Raw genomic sequence first — 10,221 nt, 5'->3', positions numbered from 1 at the left:
AATCGCAGGGCAGGAATTGACTCAACATTCCTGCACATTCCTTTTTAGATGGCCCGTGTAGCGACAAAATTCCTTGATGGTGCCGTTACATGCCCGTAGTCTAAAATCCGTAAATGTACCAAAGACTCTGCTTTACTTTTTGTGCACTTTTATTTTTACTTTATTCTAGTAATGTTATAAAATGGTTATAATATGTATGGTTGCATTGTGATGTTGCCACAAAACATTGAATTTCATGACTTGTTCATGACAATAAATTCTGATTCTCATGTGGAGATGTTGACATGCAGGAATTTGAAGTTCCTTACCCTCTCCGCTGCTGACCCCACGATGAGGACTGGCCTGTGTTCTCCTGGTTTCCTTTCCCTGTTGTGGGTGATCTATGTACAACCTTGAGCTCCTGTACACTTCCTCATTGCCATCTACAATTCTGCCAACAACCGTGGTGTCATCAGCAAATTTATAAATGGCATTTGAATTGTGACTGACCACACAGTCACGGGAGCAGAGAGAGTAGAGCAGTGGGCTCAGCACGCATCTTTGAGGTGGGCCTGTGTTGATTGTCAGTGAGGAGATATTGTTACCGATCCACACTGACTGTGGTCTTCTGATGAGTAAGTCAAGGATCCAGTTGCAGAGGGAGATGCAGAGGCCCATGGTTTGAAGCTTGCTGACCTGTACTGAGGGGATGATGGTGTTGAAATGGTGAGATGTTTATTTTTGTCATAGGTACCATGGTATGAAAATGTTAATTGAAATTCATTGTCTAGGATATTGAGCTTGAATGTTAAAGACTCCCCATGGACTGATACCAACTGCAGGAATGAATAAAAGCTATGTTACTGGCAGCATTAGACTGTCAATAAGGCACAAATTGTGGTCCTGTCTTTCTTTTCAAGTGGGAGTTAAGTATTTTAAAGAAATGTGTATCGTCATGCATTTTGGTAGAAGGAATTAAAAAGGGCAGTATTATTTGGATGGGGAGAAAATTCAAAAATTTAGAGGTGCAAAGGGCATTGGGAATCCTCCAAAGATTAACCTCCAGGTTGAGTCGGCAGTGAAGAAGGCAAATGCAATACAGGTATACCTCGCTTTACGAAACTAGAGTGTTCCTATGGAACCTTTAGTAAGCCAACATTTTTTGAGTGTTCCCAGACCAAAAAGATAGCGCCTCAAATCATACCAAATAACACACAAAACCTAAAATAACACTAACATAGAAGAGGCAGGAATATTATGCTAAACACATAGCCTATAAAATGGAAATAATATATGTTCACTATCATTTCACTTATCAGAATCGGGAAGACGGTGAGGTTTGACAGCCCCGCTGACCGCTCACTGACTGTTCCACTGGCCACTCTGCCAGCCACCCTGGACAGCCCCTCCAGCTGCTCCATTAGCTGCCCTGTGATAGCTCCACTGGCTGATCTGTGAAAGCCCCGCTGGCCACCCTGGACAACTCCACCGGCCACCCTGGAAAGCTTAACCAGCCGCCCTGGACAGCCCCACCGGCCATCCTGTGACAGTTCCATTGGCCGCCCTGCACAGCTCCACTGGCCACCATGGACAACATCGCTGGCCACCCTGGAGAGCTCACGAGTCACCCTGGACAGCTCCACTGGGTTCCCTGTGACAGCTCCACCACCTGCCCTGGACAGCTCAGCCGCTCTCCCTTTGATAGCTCCGCTGGCCACTCTGGACAGCTCCACCAGCCACCCTGGACAACCCCACTGGCCATACGGGACAGCTCCACTGGCCACCCTGGACAGCTCCACCAGCCACCCTTGACGACCCCACTGGCCGCCCTGGACAGCTCCACCGGCTGCCCTGGACAGCCCCACCAGCCATCCTGTGACAGCTCCACCGGCCACCCTGGACATCACCACTGGCCACCCTGGACAGCTCCACCGGCCGCTCTGTGACAGCTCCACCAGCCGATCTGTGATAGCTCCACTGGCCGATCTATGACCGCTCCACTGGCTGCTCTGGAACAGCGCTGCCGGCCACCCTGGACAGCTCCACTGGCCACCCTGGACAGCTTCACTGGCCACCCTGGACAGCCCCACCAGCCGATCTGTGACAGCCCCACTGGCTGATCTGTGACAGCTCCACTGACCACCTTAGATAACACCACTGGCTGCCCTGGACAGCTCCAATGGCCGATCTGTGATAACCCCACTGGCCACCCTGGACAGCCCCGCCGACTTCCCTGAACAGCTCCATCGGCCATCCTGGATAGCTCCACTGGTCATCTTGAACAACTCCTCCGGCCGCCCTAGACAGCTCCACCAGCCACTTCTTCGTAAATGCAAACATTTTCTCATAAAAGCGAACACAGGTTTCTTCGTAAAAGCAAATTTGGGTAAGGTGAGTATTTGTATAGTGGGGTATATCCATATTGACGAGTCCTCATTTGGAGTACGGGGTACATTTATTAAAGAAGGGATGTTTCAAGAATAATTTCTTGAAAGAAGGGATTAACGTTTGAGGAACGTTTGACAGCTCTTAGACTGTACTCCTTGGAGTTCAGAAAAATGAGGAGCACCTCATGGAAACATTTTGAATGTTGAAAGGCCGAGATAGAGCACATGTGGCAAAGTTAGTTCCCATGGAAGGGGAGTCTAGGACAAGAGGGCTTAATGTCAGGATTGAAGGGTGCCCATTGAAAACAGAGATGAATAGCCTGACGGTGATAAACCTCTGGAATTTGCTACCATAGGTAGATGTGGAGGCCAAGTCTTCGGGTGTATTTAAGGCAGAGATTGACATAGTCAGGATATCAAGGATTATGGGGCGAAAGCGGGTGGGGGGGAGGGGGGGGCCGAGTGGGAGAATGCATCAACTCATGATGGAATGGCAGAGTAGACTTGATGGATCGAATGTCCTACTTCTGCTCCCACATGTTATGATCTTAGTATTTCTCAGGGCTTTAACCACTTGGAACCTAGAAGATAGGACCCAGAAGCAGGAAACAGTTCATTCAAACAAATCAATCCGAAGAATCATGTTGACTGCATGTAAATACACTTGCTCCTGATGTGATGTGACAGGAAAGCCGATATTTCTCCCACTCTCATGTTCAGGAGTCTCCCCTTGATTAACACTGAAACAAGTGAATTTGTCACCTGCTACAGTGTTGCGTGTGAAATATTGCTGGTATTAGGAACTGTTCTGCTTGCTTTAATAAAGATAATTTCGATTCAAATTAGTTCAGAATCAGAATTTACAGGTCACAGAATTTGTTGTTTTGCAGCTGCAATCTCAGTGAAAATATTGCTATAAATTACCTTTAAAAATAAATAAATTATGCTAAAATAAGAAAGCGAGGTCGTGTCTGCGGTTCGTTGATCATTTGGGAATGTGACGGCAGCGGGGAAGAAGCTGTCCTTATGCTTGCCTTCAGGCTCCTGCACCAATGATGGCAGAGTGAAGAGGGCATGGCCTGAGGGCTGGGGGTCCTTGAAGACAGAGACTGCTTTCTGAAGACACCGCCTCTTGTTGATATCTTAAGATTGATGACCATCATGGTGCTGCCTGAGTTCATAACCCTCTGTAGACTTTTCCTGCCCTATGCATTGGCACCTTCCGCACCTGATGCAATCAGTCAAGATGCTCTCCGCAGTATAGCAGCTGAAATGTGCAAGTCTTCGGTGACGCCAAATCTCCATTGTTCTGGAATTTTTTTTTGAGATAAATGGGTAGAAACATTTAACTGATATTAATTATGAGACAAATAATTGTCAGAGAGACCCAAGTGCAGAAAAGTTAGAAAGATGATTAATGATCAGAATAATTAATTTTTATGTTGCACAATTTTTTTTTTGGCAAATTGCTCTTCTTGTTTTGCCTCATGGATTTTGCCCAGGGAATCTTGAGACATTAAGAATGTTGGTTTCTGAGAGGATCTTAGAAACATCATTATCAGACATCAGAAGTGCTGACACTGAAAGGGATAATCAGTACAAGGAATTCCCATCAGTCCAATCTATAAAGAGTATACATTCTTCTTGTAATCACACTTGCTTAGCGTGTGTTTGGCATGAACCCAGTATAAAATAGCATAAAATGGGTCAAAGACCAGATGAAACAGCATGGTTCACTGTTAGACCGAAGAATTAAAACAGACTACAGGCACTGCCCTGACTTGCGATTTTCATCCATCTGCACATACGACCAAATGTTTTGAAAAAAATAAGAAAAAATATAAAATTTACGTGGTTTATGTTGCATGAGGGATACAGGGCATGTAAGAGTCATAATGTGCGTACTTACTTTGTTAGCTGGCGTCCTGGGGTCCGTGGGCTGGGTGCGGCCATCTTGATTCCTGTGCGCATGTGTGCGTCTTCGATGGGTGCACGCACAGGTGGGTTTGTGTATTGGAGTTTGGTTGGCACATGCACGTGGGTTAGGCGCCCGGACGATATTGAATTTGTGCCCTTAACTCTCACGCATGCGCTAACTGAACTCCAATACATGAATCCACCATGCACATGCCAACCGAAGACTCAGGCATGCGCACAGGAATCAAGATGGTCGCACACAGGAATCAAGATGGCCGCACCCAGTTTACGGACCTTGGGACACTGACTAACAAAGTAGGCACATTTTGGCTTTTACATGCCCTGTATCCCCGTTATAGTTTGTCAAATTCAACATTTGATTAAAAAGTTTGCTTTAAGATTTCAGTATTCCATTCGTGGGCAAAATTCCAACTTGTATCCATTTCAAAATACAACTGATCCTTCGGTCCCAATCACGATAGGACCAGGCTCACTTGCTGATTCGTAGCTGTGTAGCAATCAGAGAACAACATCGCTGTGGAGGAGAGAGAGGCTGCAAGGAAGTCCAAACCCAACAACACATGAGCACATGATTCACCAAGTACATACAAGCAAAATTTACAGAATTTCCCCCCTTCAAATGACAAATGTACTATACAAATGTTGTTGAATACACATAGAGTGCGAATGAGTTGTGAGAAGTATGCAGTAATTAGAAGGATACATCTTCAGGTTGTATTTTTGCACAGTCCGTGAGTCTATGAAGCTTTCAGTAGAGCCTGTGTCGATTAGGCATTTAGTAGAATATTACCTTCACAGTCACCATGGAGTTGCTGAGCTGGTGAGATCTGTCCTGATCTAGGACCATCAAGACTAGGACCCTGGAGACTCCATGCTCCTCACTTGAGTGGCCCCCACTGTACTGGGTTTCCCTGCGTGGGTAAGATGGCCTCATCCTTGTGGTGTGGCAAGATGGCTGTCCTCCTTCTTCTTCTAACGATGTTGGCGCTGAGCTTGAATTTGGGTCGTGGCAAGATGGCCACCAAGTCTTTTTGCGCCGTTTGCTCACCGCCACCCTTGTTGGCGTGTTGTGCAGCAAGTGGTGTCAGCTGAATTCAGGGCAAATGTCTTGGGGCTGGAATCGGATCTGGGACCGGTGCAGGTTGTGGATTTCCCCGGCCTTCCCCTTGCGTGACAAACCCTCGCCCAATGCCCTTTCATGCCACAGCCAGAACACACTGAGTCTTTTGCCGGGCAATGAGATTGGGATGCTGGAACTTGCCGCAGAAAAAGCATTCCCTGGTATGGGAAGAGGCAGGGGTAGTGGGAGCAGCTGGTCCTTGGAAGGTCTCACCTGGGTGAGCGAGCTCACTGGCTTCGAGGTCATCGTTCTCAAGCTTGGCCTGTTCCAGTGATTTGGCCAGCTCGACGTGGCTAGCCAGGTCTTTCTTTCCCAACTCGAGCAGTCGCTGCCTCATGTACCTTGAGCAGACCTCTGCGACTAGAGTATCCCGGATCTGTTCTTCCTCATGAACGAGGCCTGTTGCCGATTCATACCTGCACTTCTTGGCAAGTGTTCACAGGTCCAGCAGGTAGTCATCGATGGTCTCTCCTGGCTGCTGGTGACGTAGAGCGAGTCAGTGCCTCACTAGGTCCTCCTTCTGTGACTTCAGGAATCTAGTCTTCAACGCCTCGATAGCAGCGTCATGCATAGTGCATCCCTGATGACTGCATACCCTTTCGTTCCTACCCTCGAAACGAATGTGACTCTCCTGAGTTCATCGGTGTGGAAGACATCTCTGGTCATGTTCAGGTAGGGCTGGGAGCAGTCTAGCCAGTGCGTGAACTCCTCAACTGCGTCAGGGAACAGAGGGTCTATCAGCAGTATACCTCGCTTGATTAGCCCTTACATTGTTTAGGGAATAAGCTAATGAAATTGTAGCGTGAATAAAAGCTCTCAGGACTGGAGAACAAATGCTTTCATTAGTTTATAACTAAGGGTAGGGTCTCACAGTTGTCTTTAGAAGGGTTCTGGATTGAGGCGGAAAACCAGAATTATAAGTGAACAGATGAGGGTGGAGCCAGGAGGTGGGGCCAGCCATCAGCACAACACACTACCAGTGAATCCCAGTTCACTGCACTTAGGATCTTACATGTTTGAATAAGTTCACCCCTCATTTTCTAAACCCGAAAGCATACAGCCCCAAAATGTCTGGCTTCTCTTGAAAGCACAATCCTCTCAACCTCGCAATCTGCCTGGTGAAAAATGCAAACGTGGCAGATGCTGGAATCTTGAGAAAACATGGAAATGCTTGAGGAACTTAGACTTGATAAAAGGTCCAGACCCCAAATATTGACCAACCCGTGAATGCTGTCTGAGATCACTTCACTGAGCACCTTCACTCTGTCCGCATCAGTGACAGGGGTTCACCAGTGGCTATCTCTTTCAATTTTGCACCCCTCTCCCGCACTGACAAGTCTGTTCATGGCCTCATGTACTGGCAAACCAAGAGCACCCATCAATTGGAGGATAAACACCTAACTTTCCATCTGGGTACTCTCCAACAGGTTGATATTAACATCAACCTCCAGTTTCTGCTAACCTACTCCCTGTCCTCCCTTTCTTCTCTCTCCCTCTGTCCTCTTCCTCCAGCTCTTCTCCCCTTCCCTCTCCATTCACAGAGCCATCACCCCTCCCCCTGTTTACTGGTGTGTCCTACCTCCCTTATCCACCTATTACCTCCTGCCTGTGGGACAGTGCATCTCCCACTGCCTCTTGCTCTTCTATTTTCTTCAGGAGCCTGCCTACGTTTATCTCGTACTTTGATGAAGTGCTGAAGCCCAAAATATTGATTATGTATCTTTATCTTTCCTATACAAAGGACTGTTTGACAAACTGAGTTTCTCCAGCATTGTGTTTTTACTTCAATCATGGTATCTACCAACTTTCACATTTTACTGCTTGCTCTCCAACCTACTGGGTTCTTCCAGCAATTCTTTGTTCGATTAGCCCAGTACGTCCCCTTTGGACTGTCTTCACTGTCCCAATGTTCATTTTTAGGCCTTTTCTCCACCCTGTACAACTGCAGCAAACCTCCATTTACTTAAGCTACACCCTCCTTTGCAATAAAGGACAAAATTCAGTTTGCCTTCCAACCGCAAGGGGCGGCACAGTTGGCGTAGCGGTTAGCACAATGCCTTTACAGCGCCCGGGACCGGGGGTTTGAATCCTGCACTGTCTGTAAGGAGCTTGTACCTTCTCCCCATGTCTGCATGAGTTGTTCCTGGGGGCTCCGGTTTCATCCCACTGCTCAAAATGTACTGGGGGGGTCGTAAGTCAATTGGGTGCCATTGGGCGGCAGGGGCTCGTGGGCTGAAATGGTCTTTTACCGTGCTGCACGTACAAACTCCTTACAGACGGTGCGGGATTCGAACCCTGGTCGCAATCATTGGTGCTGTAAAGGCATTGCACTAACCACTGCACCAACTGTGTCGCACCAATTGTCTCTGCTATTTTTATATTGTTTGTTTTGATTCCTGCTCTATTTCTGCTTACAATTTATTATTCCCCCATCCAAGATTACTTGTGCTTTTTACATTACACAAGTGCCTGCAAAGTCCCAAGGATGCCAGTGCTGTTATATAAATGGAAGTCTACTTTTTTCTCTTTTGCCTCATGCTGGCACTACAGGGAGTGGAAATCAACGTTACTTCTCTTGATTTCATTTATCTCTGATTAGCAGCAGCAAGAAACTATCGCTTTTTCTGCATTATGTTAAGAAGTATTTTGAGATGGACCAAATATTAGCATGACATCCACCAGGCAATTATTTCCCCGCATCAAATAAATTGTTTTTGCTGCCTTAAGTCTACCTGTGCACATGTTCTCAGTGTTCTCTGTTATTCAAGGTGACCGCAAATCAACTTGCAGAGTCCAGCTCAGTTAAAATTTGACATTCTCCCGCTTTCTAATGACTAACATTTTGGCCAGCCTTTGTTCAGGATATTGGCCCCAGGTGCTCTGACTGTTACCATTAAAAGTCCTGCTGATCTGCAAACTGCTCACATGACCACGTTGCATCATGCCTCGTGACTCTAATGGGTCCTGCAATCAAGCCGCTCCAGGTAAATAGTTGAGATCTTAAACATATATTCCACTATGGGAGCTCCACCCAGGGGATCCTTTGAAATGATGGGTTCATCTGAAGAGACAAAACTACCGGGACTTGTTGGAACTCAAATTCTCAGCTCAGATCATTTTGCTGCTTATTTATCTTGTGATAAGAATGATTTAGCACAGGGTGCAAGTCACTGAATTTTAGTCTTGAAATAAGATAGATAGTTCCTTTGTTGTTGTATTCCTGCTATTTTACTCAGAAGTGGTTGATTGTTTCTATCAAGGACAGAATGGAGAAGATAGCTGTTTCAGCTTATTTTGACTTTATTATGAGGAACGAAACATGAAAAGGTCCTATCAGGTCACAGATAAATATTTGTCAGCTGCTTGTAATTCTAAACCCAAGGCTGACTAACATACAAACTTAGTCATGGACATCTCTCTAAGACAGTGGTTCTCAACCTTTTTCTTTCCACTCACATACCACTTTAAGTAATCTCTGTGCCATCAGCACTCTGTGATTAGTAAGGGATTGCTTAAGGTGGCATGTGAGTGGGAAGGTTGAGAATCACTGCTCTAGACCCATTTGTTACTGAGCTATTTTGCTTGAGAAAAATTGTCATGGGCCCATTTCCTTTGGAGTTATGAAACCGTGCACATAACGAGTCAATGAAGTATGATTAAAACAGTGGTTTTCAAACTTTTTTTTCCACCCACATCCCACCTTAAGCAATCCCTTACTAATCACAGAGCACCTATGGCATAGGAAATACTTCAAGTGGTACATGAGTGGAAACAAAAAGGTTGAGAACCACTGCTCTAAAGGATAGAAAACAATTACATATTGCTGAACAATGATAATGTGCCCTCCGAAGAGAATTATTGCAATATAATCTTTATCCAGCTGAACGTTTGTCATGATACAACTCGATATGGTTGACAGATTGTGATGAGAGAGGGTTGAGACAGTGTAATCTGTTTTCTAGAGAGTGATAGCCATTGGCGAATTTCCTTTCAGAGAAAAAGTGGAACATTTGACCGTGTTGTTCCATTCAGTGGAATGGGATTCAACATCCATTCCTCAGTCACAAAATAGCAGTGATGATCTGTTTTGTTGGGTTTAGGGCTACACTAGAATTCAACTGAGTCCTTCCAACCAAATGTTGCACCTGGACTGATTATGTGAAAGATTTAAGGCCCTTTCACACTTGCCTCCCACTAAATTGGCTGTTCAGTGTCCTGGGGTAGGAATGGGGATTTGGCTTTTCATACTTGACCCCTCCTAACTGGGACACTGAACGCTTTCACACTTGCAAGGAGCCACCCCCAGGGTTAGGACTGTTCTACCTGTGACGTCATGACGCATCGACCGATGGTGGACCTGCCTTAAATCCTCATCAATGTATTATGATCTCATATTTAAACAAAATTAATCATGCCTAATTACAACATAGTTAAGCTTTATGTGCAGCACAGTATGAGCCCTTCAGCCCCTGTTATTGTTGTTGTGTCGACCTTTATAAACCTTTATAATGGACCGTGGGAAAGTGCAAGCAATAAATAGCAATAGTGGACAATTTTTAAACAGTGTGGGACAGTTGATAATGCTATTGTGCACAATTTATATAGCATGGAAAAGTTGGTAGCACTGTCGAGTTCAATTTATAAATACCATAGGAAAAAACGATGGTGGACCTGCCCTCCCAGAAATCCATGCATCAGAAAAAGGGCTGTATGCCTGGCTGCATACATGGAGCATTCATAGAGGGGTTTCTTTGCCACATGGTATTCTGGGAAGTCAGGTCCGCCATTGCCTTTTCC

Source organism: Narcine bancroftii, chromosome 2 (genome assembly GCF_036971445.1).
Source record: "Narcine bancroftii isolate sNarBan1 chromosome 2, sNarBan1.hap1, whole genome shotgun sequence".
NCBI classification, from domain to species: domain Eukaryota; kingdom Metazoa; phylum Chordata; class Chondrichthyes; order Torpediniformes; family Narcinidae; genus Narcine; species Narcine bancroftii.
The sequence above is the reverse complement of the archived record's forward strand: the minus strand, read 5'-3'. Positions refer to the sequence as shown.